Source organism: Dermacentor andersoni, chromosome 1, assembly GCF_023375885.2.
Source record: "Dermacentor andersoni chromosome 1, qqDerAnde1_hic_scaffold, whole genome shotgun sequence".
Classification (NCBI taxonomy): Eukaryota; Metazoa; Arthropoda; class Arachnida; order Ixodida; family Ixodidae; genus Dermacentor; species Dermacentor andersoni.
The window spans coordinates 87,959,145-87,974,615 of NC_092814.1; the positions used below are offsets into that span (position 1 = coordinate 87,959,145).

General features: G+C 47.1%; 1 protein-coding gene across 3 annotated transcripts in view; it reads left to right on the forward strand.

Annotated features, from left to right (window-relative positions):
* The window catches only part of LOC126544090 (oxidative stress-induced growth inhibitor 2-like), a 215,669-nt gene that overhangs the window by 129,878 nt on the left and 70,320 nt on the right, over positions 1–15,471 (forward strand). For 2 of the 3 annotated variants that reach the window (XM_055061708.2, XM_055061707.1), the window contains one exon: positions 1,412–1,645. The gene's annotated coding sequence lies outside the window, so the exon portion shown is untranslated. Of the gene's footprint in view, positions 1–1,108; positions 1,646–15,471 lie in introns of those variants that run through there. The other variant, XM_055061709.2, reaches the window with a different exon arrangement.

The window sequence follows — 15,471 nt, forward strand, 5'->3', positions numbered from 1 at the left end:
TAGCGCTTTGCGTACGCGAAGGTCCGTTTGGGCACCCAAACCCGTTTGCACACTGATATCTCCGCAACGACAAGAAATGTTTTGTTTACAATCTGAACGACTCGCAAAACTCGCTCACTATGAACGCTCGTGAAGGGTGAACGTTCTTCAGGCCTGAGCAATAAAACTTTTGATTATTATAGTGAGCCATATTTTGCAAAGGATAGTTCTATATACAAAGTTCAGGAGTCACAGTATACTCCGAATTCAGACAAAACGCGAAGACGCCCGTCCACTCCTTTCTTTATGTCTAGTTTGATTTTGCTGGCCCCTTGATTATTATTATTATTATTATTAGGAATACGAGGCAGTGCGCTGAAACGATCTCGTCAAGCAATATCTGAATTGTTGGATAAACTCTTTTTTTTTCGCAAGAAAATGAGTAAGCAAGAAAGTAATTCTCGGTGGGAAGAAGCGAATCCCTGGATAAAATTCCTAGCTATGGTATTGAAAAAGACGGGTCGTTTTATTCCGCAGCAACAGTGAATAATCACACTGCAGACGTTGCATTACATCGCACAAAGAAGGCCTGTTCCATGCCTTCGGTTACATTCTACGATACACACTGCCCTCCAGAATTTTGAATCGCATATGCTTTCGAACAGTGTTTGTTTCAGTGGAATTTCTGCTTGTGCGCGTAGTGTTGGGCTGCTAAGCACGAGGTTGCGGGATCGAATCCCGGCCACGGCGGCCGAATTTCTATGGGGGTGAAATGCGAAAACGCCCGCGCACTTAGGTATATGTGCACGTTAACGAACCTCGGGTGGTCCAAATTTCCGGAGTCCCTCACTACGGCGTGTCTCATAATCAGATTGTGGTTTTGGCACGTAAAACCCCATAATTAAAAAAAGGTAATTAAAATTATTGGTTTGCGCACGTAATGTTATTGAAGGTGTCGTCCTTCTTTGCCACTAACACTTTAGCAAGTATACTCCCCCAACTTCAGCAGTACGCTATATAGGAAGCAAAAAATGAATGATAACTTTACTTTTATTCCGCAGCATATGAATAGTTTTCGCTATCGCCGGATCATCGCTTTAAAATGTAAAGTGACCGAACGTGCCAGCTGTAAACGCTCTGGCAAAGACATCGCCAACGTCGGTGTTCCTGTCAAACGTAAGGTAATACAAGAGGTGGCGTCACGCGGTGTGCCACTTTTGTTTCCGCAGTCACGAGCAAAACGAGTGAAGCTTGCTGTAGTCTCCGATTGCGTTTTTTTTTTTCGTGCCGTCGGTCACGATAATTGTGCGTCCGGCCACAGTCGCTGCGGCGGTTGCCAGACCGACAGCGTTCGTTGGTCGCCGTGTGTGCAAATGTTCGGCGAGAGGGAGAGAGTCGCGGTGCTCAGTGCCCGCATTGGGGGCCGACGCAGGGAGACCTTCGGAGGCACGAGTCCCGGCGGGGCACGGCCGTGCGACCTCGCTCGTGGAACGTGGCATCGGCGGCGGCTTTGGTTCCCGGCTGCTGCCGCTGCAGAGCGGCGGGTTCTCCGCGCAAGACCGCGGGCCTCGGAGCGCGCCCCGGACCGTGCCTGGTTTGAGCCGGAGCTCGCTCTCGCCGGCAGCGTTCCAGAGGGACAGGCCGCGGCACACTGGCTGGGGAACAGGTATGACGCGCTCCTGGCCTTATCCGACGCGCAGGTTTATCGGCGAAGTGCATTGTTCTCTCGGCTCGGTTCGAACGCGCGCTCGCACCGCCAACCGAGGTCGCCTTCTGCTTACCTGTCCCGACCAAATGGCGCGAGGACAAGCGGAGAAGGAGGACTCCCAACACGCCCGCTGTTAACGTCCTGTGAACGAGCTAGCGTAGAGTAGGCGTCACCGTGCGCAACAAAGATAAGGGACGCCTTTTAGAGCTTTTGTGTCGTCGCGTACTGTCCGTTCGTACTCGCTTTGCGCGCCGCGAGATCTTGTAGGGTTAAACAGACATTTAGTGGTCTTGCCTGTATATATATATATATATAGCGTCGAGTGCTCCACAAAGGCTCCTGCAGAACGGAAAGTGTGCCTATGGTGGGTATATCTGAAAGCATAGTGACGTGGCCGTATAGATATCGAGTTTTCGGGGTGGCTGAAGCTATGAATTCTACATAGTCCAACTAATGCGGCGGGTTTACAGAAGCTCAGTTGGGACGTGAGCTGTCTTTTTTTTTTTCTTTTATTCTTTCTCTCCTTTTTCTTTGCTTATTCCTTCGTTTATTTATACCGTATACCTATTTCATAGCTTTACGGTATAAACGAGGTGTTATGACCCTTTATTCTGCCAATTTTGATAGTTATTTCCTAAAATGATACTATACTGAGTGTTTTTTTACGGACAGGTATATGGGGTAGCGCACGCTGCGTCAGTGTGTATGCGTTCAAACTCCAAGCGTCATCATCGCATGGGCGAACTGCCCGCGATTTCAGTCAGCGAAGGAGTTAGGCTTGCACCCTTACTTCTGTTGCGAAGATGCCACGATTCTCTATGCATCACAACACCTCTCTAGAGTCGTTCGCGCGCGTGTGTATAAGGCCACCTCTGCTACCGCGACAGCAGTGTTGCTCAGGTGCTGCGGCAGGTAGCCGAAAGATTTCGTAGACATGTGTAGCTAAAGCGCCATTCCTTATTCATTTATTAATTTTCTTGTTTTAGGCAGAAATCGCAATGCAAGGATACATATCCTGCTTAATGTAAACCTCGTGGGATGTCTTTGATTTGTCGTCCAGGACCGCCCGAGGCACTGGTTTCAGCCAATGACCTTTGGCGCAGTCGTGCAGGCAGTCCGCAATGACAAATCGAAGAGACCCATAATAGATGCAACCACGCTCATCGCTTTTTTTTTTCTTTTTTTTTTTAGCTATGGCACGACGTGAGGTCAGAGGCGTCTCTTATGACGCCTGACTGGCCTCCGAAACGTAATGGATACTCAGCACGCACATATGAATGTGACTTTCAGAATTTCTAGTGAAGTACGTATAATGAACGTACAAAAACACAAACAAGCAGAATGTACTGCGCGTTGTAATTGAAAATTTAGTGCTGAAGTTGCAAACAGGCCGTAACAACCGCGAAGCGGCAACTGCGTGACCTACATGTGCAAGGTTTTTCAGCGAACACTTCTAAAAATATTTAAAAGTTGCCTGTGGCAGATATCACAATTCTAGTTCATGACCTGGTCTACTCGAAGCGGCGGACAATACTTGCTCAAAAATTGAGATGCAAAAGCGACTAATTAATAAAACGCACTGATAAGTGTTTAACTAATTACGGTATGGCCCGTAACGTGTGATTTCATTTTAAATGTAAATATTGCAATGTGCTGAATAGTGGTGTTTTATAGATCCACGATAACTACAAGAATATTATATGACAAATATTACAATTGTTTTGAGTACTTTGTTCCCTGATTCATGTGAAACAAAAGAAAGTGTCTTGTATTGAATTCCAGTGCTGTTGTATGGCAGTTTTTTTTTTTTGCTTTATCTATTTTTTGTTTTGTTCTTTTTTCCTGCTTTTCCCATGCTCGTGTGTATATCTTACAATCCACTTCCTGTTTGGGCCTGTGCAAAGGCCTACAGTATTGTTAAATAATAATAATAATAATATTGCGATTTACAAACTATAGCCGTGGTGTTCGCAAGACGGATCCACTTGGAACGAATTTTCAAGATGACACCAGTTTCGAGATTTAAATTCCCGAACTTTGTGGAGAAATGCATTGGCGTTGCAGGTAATTTGTTAACAAAACGTCTTTTCATGCACTGAAGCACACAAGTAACTGGAACGCCGATGCATTTCTCCGCAAAGTTCGGGAAATTATATCTCGAAACTGGTGTCATCCTGAGAATTCGTTCTAAGTGGATCCGCCTTGCGAAGTCCACTGCTAGAATTTGTAAATTTCAATATGGGCGGTAAGATAATTAGCTAAAAGTTCATTAGTGGATTCTTGTTAATTAGTCACTTTTGCATTTTAATTTTTTGTTCAAGTAGTGTCCGCCGCTTCGAGTAGGACGGCTCATAAACTAGAATTGAGCGATCTGCCACAGGCAACCTCTAAAGAATTTTGAGTGTTCGCTGAAACACCCTGTATACGGCGCAGTGTTACACGAGAGATGCGAATGCCTACCGTGCGTGTCGAAACTTTTTGATAATAGCGAGTACCGTGCTCAGTTACGGCAATCAATGTTTCTTTGTCTTTATTGTCATATAGGCATCGAAGTAAGTTACACGGAGTATGCCATTCTATTCAACTAGTTTCACTGCCGCCGTCCACAAAAAGATGCTTTAGTTGTCTTTTGCGCGAAAACAGTCAGTTAGGCTTTAATTCAACGTCATTCAGTTGCCGATATGCATATTAGTACCTTGGTAGTTCATAGTTTAATGACTGTGATACATAACGTTCTAATTATTTTTTATAATATATTATTATGTATAGGCAGGCTCACATCGCGTGTAGGACTATAGAGGTAAGCTGTTTCCCGAAATTATATACCTACAAATATTAGATTTTGTAGGCTTTGTTGAAATATATGTATATGTGTAGTTGACAGTGTTTTATATTTCTCGTAAACAAGTAAATGTATGCACGTATAGGCACATATTTCTAATTCAACGAATACCTTTCTTTTGTCTGACGCGAAGCCTGCCTAAATTACCTGTCAATGAATGGTTGTCACACCAAGCCAAAGCATAATAATGCAGTTGAGAAAAAAAATATCATCGCGTAGTAGGTTTGACATTTGAATCATATCGTTAAAACAAATCCGAGTTTACTATTCCACGTGTTTCGATATCTCTGTCCGTAAACGTGAAATCTCTATGTCCACTTAACGTTTTGACCGAAGTAAACTATGCTAGAAGTTTGTGTGAGAATAATCGTTTAATTTTTAAGTCTCGAAAAGCTGTCTTTAGATTTATGTATAGTTGTGTTAACATTTGCTCTGAAATTAACTGATTCGTTTATCGAATTGTTAGGTGGTTGTTTGACAGCCAGGAATGTAGCTCTTGGTACCAAGAATTACCCTGACATCACATTGTTGAGGTCACTGCCGTTAAAACCTACATCCACACGTCGGCAATCAAAGTGATGTCAGGGCCAATACTTTAGACAGGATGGTCTGCGGATTAATATTTCATTGTCAGGTCAGCTTGACGAGTCATGTCGACTTCTTTTCTCTCGTGTAGAAGAAACGTTGAAGGTACAGGGGGCTTCACTGCTAATTAAGCGTTCCGTCTTGCAGCAGTGGAAAGTCGAGCTCCGACAAGTATTAACTGGAACATAATGAACTTTGCCGCACATTTTGATGACGTATTTCTGGAAACGCGCTACGCACATGATTTTCGCTTAATCCATATAATTTCATTACCGCTCGGCATTGGATCTGCACTAGGGGACATATGTGCATTAATGCGATCCATTGCAATGTTAATCATTGAAACTTTAATTAAATAGCACCATCCTGCAATTTGTCGTGCAAGCAGTGTCCGCCTCTTCGAGCAAACCAACTGACATGCGACAGAACTGCGCTATCCATATGCCGCAGAAAGTGTTCTTAAGCTCCTAGCGGACACGATTGCGCAGGCGTGCACTTAATGTAGTCGCGCTATCGCTGAAATCGAGCCGCATACAGAGTAATCTGGATGCGCGCGCGTATTCATGCTTCGAGGTGTCGCGTGACAGCAAGGCGAACTAGCATGAGTGCTGCACTGATAACTGATGAGGTTGCAGTGGCGAAACGAGCCGGAGTGATAACTACGGTGGCGCTTACAGGCTTTCCGAGAATGGTTCCCCACTTAACAGCGTTATCTATAATCGCTAGGCACCAGCGCCTTCTGCAAGTCCGGGAGCATGCGTGGTACGTAGTATGCCGCTATACGGGTATGTCGGCGTCGTTGCGCATGTATAAGCTTTCTTTCTTCTGGGAGAACGGCGAAAAATGAGCTTTTGTGCTCCGTTGACACCTGTGTGTATACGCTCGTGCGTGAGATGTGTTGCAGGCTGTACCTGACGTCCTGTCTGTGACAAAGCATCGAAGAAAGCCGGTACGTGCTCTGCGACAGTTTAAACGATGCACTTCTTAATGAGTGCCAGTAGAGAAGCTCTGGTAAGTTGTTGCGGATTCATGGAAAAACAAGAGCACAGTGCATGCACTCTGCACCCTCTTCTGAAGGAAACTTATCAGATTATATACATCGACACAAGACGAAAATAAAAACTAAATACAGAATGAATATAAAAAATGAGGAAACGGAAACTAGAACTCAACAGACTTCGGTGATGCTTGCGGCTCAGCAACAGGCTGTCGCAGCAAACACCGCCACTTTGCTTTCTTGATTGCTCCTCAAATAGTACCGTTTTCATTAAAACAAATAATTTAAGAGAAACCTTCCTTTATACTATTACGTTCTTGCGCACAGCGTCGTTTTCGTCCGCCACGTACGGTGATGCGCAAAACCTCGCACACAAATTGCCAAGCGCCAATTAGCTTAGTGGTTGTTAGCGCGTCCGTCTCCCAAGTTCCGACTGCGCATTGCCGCGAGGGCATGAATTGGTGGTGGCGGGTGCAGATGTTGCTTTGCTTCGCCATATGGCGAATGTGAAGTTATGTGAAGTGGCCTGATGACGTCACGGACGCGTTGGTGTGACGGGCAGACGGAGACAGGACACATATAGTCTTTAGCTTTTAACTGCTGCCACGTTAAAGGTCATTTCAAGATAACTACTCCAATAATACACGTGGCACGACAGGACATGGCACAGTCCAGTCTATTCAGGCGAACAAAAACACCTGCTTCTGAATGACGGAAATGAATGCAATTTCATGCATCATCCTTGAAGAAATTCGAACAAAAGTCAAACGCATGCGTCTCTTTCTTTCGTGACCTCATCCTACCGGGGTTTTTACTTATCAGTACAGTGTATGACGAGCTATCCTGCAACGCGTGAGATGTGGTTATACGCAAGGGCGGATGTGGCTTTTGCTATACATGCTCGTTAGCGTGGCAGCCAAAGCTCTTCCACGACGTCTAGCTGAGACATCCTCTTTGCGTTATAATTGGGCTTTCAGTGCGGCAACGGTGTCCGATATGTTTCACAATGCATCAGTTAGCCTTCAGTGAGAACGCCTTTCTCTGAATCGCAACCGCTTCCGCATTTCATCCCACCGGAACTGTTATCGTTCTTCCATCGGGAAGTGCGCCCTTATCACATCCGCTGGGACGTGTCGCTGCGAGTTGCAATCGAAAAAAAAAAAGATATGTTGCAGTGTGCTATAAGGTGGCTGTATTCAGCACTTTTTTAGGGGAATATTGTTTTGCCTGCTTATCCCTGTTCGGCATTGTCACTGCTTGTCACCCGTTCGCCATCGGCGCGAAGTCGTCGACGGTGTATACAAGCCGGTTGGTCGATCCGTACTTAAGCAAACACAGCGAAGGAGTCAGAGTCGGGAGAAAGAGAAAAAAAAAATTTATCGACTGACAATGACACACAAATTAAAAGAAGCACTAAAACACAAGGACATTAATACACATGCACTTAATCTAGATCAATGATGAAGACAAAAGAAATACGACGAACACTTAACAGTGGATATAAAAAATGAACGCTACACAAAAATACGCTTAACGGTTGTCAACTAAACAGAGTTCAAAAGAAAACAAATCGTGGCACACGCATGGCCGGGCAGCAGAAGCAAGTCCATAAAACGTGGAGTCGACGGCAGAGCTTTGCCGAAGAACGCTGGCAAGCCGATCCCGTTGCGGTGGATGCGATTGCTGTGCTGGGTTTCCCGGGAGTCAACGTCTGACGTCATCCCTCGAGCAGGTTGAACTAACTTGAGGGGAACTACCGGGAGCTTCGTTGTAGACGTCGGTTTGTCGTCTCTTACGCGAACTAGTCACTCGCAGTTCAGACGCGGCTAGGCGGCCCAGGCGATACTGGACGGCACTAGCTCCTGGACGCTTCTCAGCAGATTATAGGCTCAGCTTCTAGACTGCTCAGCTCGGTCTAAAACCTGCGTTTAAATAACTTCTCCTTTTCCTAGTTCCCTGTGTCGGAAAACGGCAGATATTGGTGATGATCCAATCAAGTTCACCCAATTGTATCCCGGCCCCTCCTAAGGCCTTGGCCGCGCCACTTTTAATTAGGGGCGAGAGGACAGGTGATGCCCCCCTGCTGTTAGAGGTCGCGCACTGTCGCCACACAGGCACACATGCACACACTTGAGTCCGTGGCGGACCTCTATTGTCTGTTGACAAACACAGAAGAAGCGACGGCAGCCTGCGGTACGGCACCAAACGCTCTGACACATAAACACTCCCAGAGTTAGTTCTAGTAGCAACACATAAATACCTCGGAAAGTGGATGTGGAAACGGCGCCGCGGTAGCTCAATTGGTGGAGCATCGCGCGCGTAATGCGAAAGACGTCGGATCGTTCCCCACCTGCGGCAAGTTGTTTATTGAACAACTTTCAATTCCATTAATTTATAATTTCTTTATTTCAATTAGTAAGTACAAGTAATTTCCCCTGTGTTGTCCTTGGTGTATTTGTGTGTTGGCTTCTTGCGTGATTAATAAAAATCGGGCCCCTTGGTTAACCCCCGTTCTTCTCGTTCACATACACTGTCAGCAATTTATGGACATCGTATTGCACAGAGATACCACATATTTCGGGGTATTCGCACCCCTGCCGTTTTAGCAAGCTTCTCAATGCACGCGCAGGGTAGAGAATACACAGGGGATCCTACAAAAAGCTGTCGGGGCGTCACAGTCACGCCAAAAAAAAAAAAAAAGTAATAATAATCTCTAAACCTGCCTTCGCCTTTTTTTTTTTTTCGGCCGCTTGACCGAGTGGCCGGCAGTACTCGTCTTGCTCGCCGGTTCCTATTCCCACGATCTCTTGGCGACCGTTGATCGGTGCTTCGCCGACTCGAATAATGCCGCACCGTGACAGGCATGTAGTCATTGTCTCTGCCGAGTAAAAGTTCTGAGCAAATAAAGAAGTACGCGTCCGAGCGTACCATCCCGATATTCTATACCGTCTCTATATCCATTCGGCCACGGACGCATGCCACGAAAAGCAGGAGCGTTGCTTTTTCGCAGCTTTACCCCCCCTCCCCCTTTAGTAGCTTCCCTCATGCAAGCTATGTATAGTGCTTTGAGACGCTTGGCATGCGAGTCACGTCGCGTCGCAATAATTTACATTTAAAAGTGAGAGCGCGCATTCTGCTAACTGACGACAAAGATAGAAATTTCACGTCTGAGAAAGAATCCGAATTCATTCACAGGCACATTTGCTGAACCCCGATTCTTCCTTTTCAGTGGGACAAAACTGGCTGCTCTTGGGAGGCCGTATTTATAGTAAATCTTTGCGGCGTGCTGTGGTTGGTGGCGGCGTGCGTTCCCGCCTAATTTCCGTGTGTCCGTCGCCGAGCCGATGAGGCCGGTTGCGCGGTACGCGTTTGCCGCCGAAATGCGCTGCGCGTCTCCGGCGTTTCGTTTTGCATTTATAGGGTGTCATTATGCGCGCGCATCGAGGCACCCTAGTCCTGCCGGCTCTCCAAAGCTTCGCTTACACCGATTCCCACAATGCGTGGGATCTGCATGATTTTCGCCTTTCTGTATCGCGCATCAGTGAGTATAAACGGGCTTGTGAGTATACAATTTACACACTCGATTAAGGGTGTAAATCTGTCTGTAACTCGCACCCTGACACATGGTGTAAGGGTGTGAGTTGTAGACAAGATTTACATGCTTATTCAGTTTTAAGTGCGTATATTATTTTAGTGTGCGGTGCCGTTTATAAAAGAAAGAATGGAGTACGATTCGCCTGTAAGCCTCCCATTAAGCTCGAATACTTATAGTGTAACGAGAGCATAAGACGTAATCTTGCTGGTATAAATGAGCAATATTTTATCGACGAAAATCTGATTGGCCTCTCTGTTGCTTTCTCGCGCTGGCTCTTTGCCAGGCGTCGCTAAGTTCCCATTGTATCTTCTCGCATTCCGCGGCCGATCGTTTGCGTAAACGGGAAGCGCACGTCCAAGTCGTTGCTTTCCGTGGGCACCTCGAGGGTTCGATCGCAAGCTTACTCGGGGCATTTATCCTGTCATCGGGCAGTTCGGTGCCGTCCGAGTGCTTTGTCATGGCCTCCGCGCAAATCGGAGACGCGCTTGTCCAATTTTCATGCGTTATATTAAATAAAGATAAATGAGAAGGAGTGAGGGATGCTGCGGTGTTGCCGCGAAGAGAACAAAAAATTTAGTTTTGCCTTGTTTTGACTGTTAGTTACGGTTGCGGTGGTCGATAGAAAAGACCATGCAGACTCTTCCTTGTTCGTGCATGCTAGCACTATGTCCTTCCGGAACTTAGCGATACGCAAGCGAAGCTCTCCTCGTTAACCGTTAAGAACGATGTATGTCCATTCAGTGCTCTTTGACGGAGTGTCCTCTCACGACGGTCATTTGCCTGTTCATGTTTTTGTTTTTATCATTTCTCCATATGGCTTCGTTGTGTTGTAGTCTGTTAATTTCGTGCGTTTTATGGAGGAGGTTTGTCTTAACTGCTACGCTCTGGGATTTCTCAAGAGCGCGATATAGAAGTTTATGAATCGCTTATAGTTTATTACGCCAGTGTTCTGGTAGCCTTATTCTCATTTTTTCTGATCATTTTGTTTCCTTTCTTTTTTATGTTGTCTCTTAATTTCTTGCTTTCGAACTCCGTTTCAGCTTGCGATGTCGTGAGTAGCCACGACGGTTACAAATTACTTTATTTACCTTTCCTTTTAAATTATTGCATGTTGCATCTTATATGCGTGTTTCCCGATAACGATACTGCAATTGCTAAGTGTTCGGTTGGCGTTTGATACGGTGTCGTCACAGTTAGATTCGCCTTTGATATATTCGCCTTCGAGACTTGGGTGTATCGCCGCACAAGTAAATGCTAACGCTGCGCAATACTTCTAAAATAAAAGAGCATGGCGTGTGAACGACCGATTATCAATAAGCGGACCTATGCTTCGGTATTTATCTGTTTCCTACATGGCCGATTATTTTACCGCGATGTAGCGTAGCGTAATGTAATTACAGATGACACGACTCTTGGCTACGAGTCTCAAGGACGCTCAAATCCCGCCCCTTATTTGTGCGCGTTCTGTGGGAAAGTATCGTCGTTTCTTTTTTTTTATTTATGAATACTGCGATCTTGTACACAAGATCATAGCAGGTGGGAAACATTGTGTTAAGATACAGAATTACAGACACAAAGAAAACAAAATTGCACATAGAAATTCAACAAGAGAATACAGCGACAAGGTCAATTAACAACAATGTTCGAACTTGAGGCACAATATCTTCATTCGCGCGACTCAAATGACGGCTCACGCTGTCAGCTGAAGTTTACTCATGGGGAGCGCCGCCGTTCTGGTCCATTATTCATGCTGTGACGTTTCACCACGTTTTCTTTTCGCTGCCGCTATGTTGTATCGGTGGCGGCCTTGTTTGCACTCTCTTGCCCGGTGTCGGCACCATGTTTTCTTTTTTTTTCTTGTTGTTGCTGTTTGCCGATCTCCGGCATGAAGCATTTCAGTGTGCGCCACGTGTATTGGACTATCGATTTATCGACGGCACCGCGATTATTCTTGTCGTCCGTAATGGTGTTGGTAGTCGTTCGGATGGCGGACTCGGTGCCACGTGACTGTCGCCGGCAAACGCGGCGCGGCGGTACGTTTGACGTGCGTGCATCCCTGGGAGCTTCGCGGGACGGACCTTGACTTGTACACTGTGTGGCACGCAGGGATGTGCATGGTAAATCTGCGCACGCTTTCCGCTCACAGTCTGGCCGACTCGCTTGTACTGCAGTCTCGTTTAGGTTTGTGGTGTTCGGTAGCGTCGCAAGCAAGACGTTCTTCGCTGTACTATAGTCGCGCGGAAACGGCGCCGTCACCGCTGCTCCAGACGCTGTTACTGCGGGCCTGCTGAAGCAATACGAATGAATATGTAATTCGTTCGACCACCAGCGAGCCCTTGAAAAACGGTAGGCTTCTTTTTTTTTTTTTCCCCATGACAGTTATAGTCTCTCATTGTTAAGGCGAAAACCTTAGGTGTCTATGTTGGCGGTGCCCTTGGCGAAACTGCGCCGTGACGGAAAATGACCGACGCCGCACAAAGTAAAAACGCGTCAAAAAAAAAAAAAATGCTCGGATTCACGTGACATTTCTCAGGGAGGTTGCTGTAAACAAAGTAAATTAGTGGCTTTGAAAAGAAAATTTGGTACATTTTGGTCTGAACGGGAATCTAACCCGGGCCTCCGAGGTGCGAGACGAGCACGCTTCCCTGAATCCAGGGCTGCTCCGCGGTTGTGGCTTACTGAAGGTGTGCCTAGTGCGTGCCTCATCGCACACGTCACGTCGCATGCCATCTCGCTGGCTAGTGCGTGCGTCATTGGGCGGCGCACTTGACGGTGCGGAGGAGGTGGGGCCACGTCACGAGCGTATTAAGTGAGCGTGTTGATGACGTTCCGAGCTCTACAAACGGTACAATGCTTTCGCATTCCCCGCACGTCGGCAGTGTTAAGGGTCTGCCGAATTTTAAGTTTAGTAATTGCTGTCCCGCCACTCGGTGTTGCACAGAAAAGCGGGCGGGCGCACACGCTCTGCGCATTGACGTCACCGTCGGAGCGGCGGTTGTCGGCGGCGAGCGATGGAGGAGCGTGCACGCTCTTGCGGCTCGCGAGGACGGCCCCACAAGTACGCCACTGCGGAAGAAGCGCGCGCCGCTGCGCCTTAGTGAGGAGGTCGCCTTAGTGCCACGCGTGTACTTCCCATTGCAGCTCGTTATGTCTTCCTGTGTTACCAAATGTGCAGCAGGCTTTGACCTTCTTGTGTTACAAGAGTCTGACACCCGCCGAACTTTTTTTTTTAAGTGTTTAACCCTTTTCTTGCCCTGCTCAAGGTTTCCCTGCTATGCGCCCAACTGCTTACAGCCTGCCAGCAGTGGGAATAAAGCGTTCAGAAACAAACGTCCCGATGTGCTAGCATTGTCGTTGGTGGTTCCTTGTTATACGCTTTCGTATATTTAACAAACTCTGTGCAGTGCGTTGTCATGGGTTTTTCTTTTCTTTTTTTGGGGGGGGAGGGGGGGGACAGCAGTAGTAACACTGAAGTCCGTGCTTGTCAACTACTGGCAAGTGTATAATACATACATGTTTCGGATTACTGAACATGACATGGTTCGAAACTGATCCGTTTATCTGTATATTGTGGAGTAGCCGAAGGCACATACTGTCACCCAAAGGCGTTAATTGCGCGTGCATATGATTTTCTCTGCGAGAATGATGGTCGACGACGTAAAATGAGCAGCGTCACTGAAACGCCGCTTGTTTACTACAAGTCTGTTGGATTGTAGCAGCCTTATTTCTTTTTGATGAATGTGACATAGTTCACGTTTGACAAACAGCAGTGTTAAAAAGACGAGGATGAATACTCTGTCCTCGTCTCTTTAGCTCTGCTGCTTGTCAAATATGAGCTACCACCGACTCGCCCAAGTTTCCCAACTATTGCAGAATATGCTTCGATTGAAAAGTTTTTTTTTTAGGATCGCCTCGAGGGGATTAATAATCGATGAAATGGCACCACCCGTGCGACTAGTATACATTGAATGGGTGTCTTGAGCTGGTTGTTATACTGTATGGAAGAGGTAGGCATGGATTTTAATTAACGCTTGCGTAAAAGAACTGATGACGGTTTCATTAAATCGACTGCAGTCTCTCCGTGTCTGTCAAGGTAGCACGTAGCAGTCGTGTAGCATACATGTAGCAGTCGCGCGAGCTGCCTGCTACGTGTCGAGCTCTCTTCCTCCGAGCGGAGCACGTGGTTGCCCGGACTCGGGGATTGTTGCGCGCTGTGGGCGTCAAGCGTAGTGGTGGTGGGTGTATGCAATACAACGCGATCTCTATAAAAGGAAAAAAAAAATCGCGGACAACTTCCTGTGGCGATGAAGGGAAAGCTACGGAGGCAAATCACACACAAGTGAGAGCGCTTCTGAAAAAGAGCCCCGTGTTTTCATCCACGTTAATCTAAGCAGGGGAAGAGAAAACATAAACACCTTATTAGCAACAGTTAAATAAGATAAGACACATCACTGAATGTAAAGGTTTACTTATTTTGCGCCTTTCCCTTTCGCGTCTGGGCAAACGCGAAACCGTCGCACGTGAAGCTGCGTCGATTCAGCGTCTCTTCCGAGCAACCAAAAGCACTGTCAAACGCTCGCGGACTACTTGGCGCCGTAACACGTGTGCAGCAGTCACGCGCCCGTAGCTCTCTCCCTTCATTGCCACAGAAAGTTGTCCGCGCGTCTAGTGTCAAGGCCGTTCGCGAAGTTTCGACGCCTCGTGGCAGGATGCCGGGCCGCGGCGCCGTGTTCGGAAGCTGCAGTGTGGTTCGTGTCGGATCGATTGGCACGCCGCATGCGCGCTAAATGTGCCTATACTTTATGACTCGCTGCTTGGTGCCTACGAGTTCGGAGAATTTCCGTGTGCTGCCTTTCCCCGGAGGGCGATCGCACGAGCTTGCCGTCCGCTGCGAGCTCTCGTGCTCTGCAGGAAGCATATCTCTTGTTGAATTCCATTGGTTGATCCAGATCAAGCTTTTCTGCTCTGTATGGAGCAAGCCTGTTCCAATGGCAGAATGAGAGCGTGAGTTGTGTGTTCCAGTGGCAGATTGGGGCCAGCCACTGATTCCCGATTGCTCTGCGGAGCAAAAATCCCTTACAAATTTTTTATAGAAAGCCTGTAGACAGTCTATAGACGTCTATGACTGTCTATAGACTTTCTATAAATTTTTTGTAAAGTATATATCCTCCCCTGAAGTCGGCAGATTTGACCGGAAGTCCGCTTGACGTATTTCCTTGACACGCCTCTGCTTCCTGTCACAGTCGCCTGTTTCCAGTCGCGGGCAGCTATGCACGACATGGAAAACTCGGACGCTACGTCGCGCCGTGCGTTTTTGTTCCTGCTCCTGGATAGTGACAGCTCCGACTCGGGCACTATAAGTTCCCAAATCTGCAGTGACGATTCTTCCGACAGGAAAGAAAAACAAACGCACGGAATGCCGGGATGATCCAGATGATGGTGGTGATGGCGATCAGGCCTACCTGATCCACCTCTGGTCTAGCGCGCTCTCGCTTGATTTCCCCAAGTTTTCCCTGTACTAAGTGCCCCCGCGGAAGTGCACCGCATTCCATTCGCAGATTTGACGAGAGCGATATCTCAGTTGGAAGGACGCGCTCCGTTCGTGATCCGGCCGAGCGCTCGCAATCTGCCATTGGAATTCAACATCTATGAACATTTATTCTTTCTCTTTTTTGATTTTTCTTGTTCTTCCTTGCTTCGTCGTGTTAGGCAAACACTGCTTTCTTTCGAAACGCGTCGCGCAGTACGACCCTTCTCCATATGCG